We start from the raw sequence: 1,518 nt of genomic DNA on the forward strand, positions 1-1,518 counted from the left end.
AAAAAAAGAGGGATGTGTGGATATGGATTTATACACCAGAAACATCTGTCCTGTTCAATATAGTCCCAGAAATGCTAGCAAAAGCAATGAGATAAGTAAGCCCAAATGAGGGAATAAGCATAAACAAAGAAGAAACAAAAGGTTTGAAGAATTAGGGGAAAATAGGCATATAAATGTATCATTAATGGAGATGTGAATTGTTCTTGCAAGTCTGAAAAGCAAAACCCTAAAATGTGACTTTATTTTGAACCAACAGTACTAGGTCTATTGCAAAAGGAGTCCTCATATAAGCAAATTATTTAGAGCACCTCTTTTCAGAGTAGTCTCAAACTAGACATTAAGGAGGTGGCCACCTAATAGAGGAGGTATAAACAAACTGTTGCAAAAGAATATCATGGAATATTATTTTGCCAGGCAACATGACAAAACGGACAGTTCCAAAGGAAAATGGGCAGACAACTATATTGTGATGAAGAGTGAAGTGAGCAGAACTAGAACAATTTACACAGCAACATTTATAGGGAAAAAAAAGATTTTGAAAGCTATTAGAATTCTAATTAATAGAGTGATAAATCTCCTTTTTTATTTTAAACAAGAAGTTTATTTCAACAACAAGATGTTTGACTTGAAGGGAAAACTATCTAGGATCAATTTTTTTACAGCAATTTATCCGTACTGAGAGACAGAGATTGCCCTACATGTAACAGCTACGTACAAAACAGTTACAAAATAGTACTTGGTTTTACAATGATAAAAGAAAAACATTGGAAGTATCCAATCAAACAAGGTATGCGAGGATTTTTTTGTGGGTTTTTTTTTTTTTTTTTGTTAAACAGTGAGAGCAAAATAACTTACTGGAATATAAAGATAAAAGTTGAATGTGCATGCCACTAATGGAGAAAAGGGATATTTTCACAGAACCAGTTTGTTTTTTCTCCCTCCCCATCTCCATTTGATGTTGATCATAACATACCATCGGCCATTTAGTTAAAAAAAAATAGGCATTATGCCTGTGCACATACACCAGTTACTTTATGTACAATAAAGGAATGGGGGAAGGGAATCAAAGAAGAGAGAAAACTATACTGCCATAGTCAGGATGTGGATGAACCAAATCTTGGTTTTCTAATTGTGAATGTATTGTTTTCCTATGGAGCACAGTTCTGGAGCAGAGTTGCATGTTTTCTTTTTAGTAAGGGCCTCTTGTCTGCTGCTGGAATACATCAATTATATCTTCATCCTCCATTTCCAACTTTTCAGCTGTGTCTGTTGTATTGATTGGTTGCCCATCAAATCGGAACCTGATCTGCCCCATTGACAAACCCTGTCGTTGACAATAGGCTTTCATTAGTTTACCAAGTGATGTGTACTTCTTAATCTTAAACTGCACCACCGAACCATCTTGCCCTGCCACCTTCAAAATAATGCGGCCATTGTTTTCAGTCTCCATGCGTTCCTCTGGCTTTTCGTTGTCCATGGCGAGTCCCGGGGTCTCCTCAGACGCCACTTTACAAAAGC

The 1,518-nt window shown here is 36.5% G+C and overlaps 1 pseudogene; it reads right to left on the reverse strand.

Annotated features, from left to right (window-relative positions):
- Positions 1 to 810: 810 nt before the first annotated feature.
- On the reverse strand, positions 811 to 1,511 carry LOC114047909 (annotated as a pseudogene).
- Between the last annotated feature and the right edge of the window lie 7 nt (positions 1,512 to 1,518).

This window comes from Vombatus ursinus, unplaced genomic scaffold (genome assembly GCF_900497805.2).
Source record: "Vombatus ursinus unplaced genomic scaffold, bare-nosed wombat genome assembly UNPS02001442.1, whole genome shotgun sequence".
NCBI classification, from domain to species: Eukaryota; Metazoa; Chordata; class Mammalia; order Diprotodontia; family Vombatidae; genus Vombatus; species Vombatus ursinus.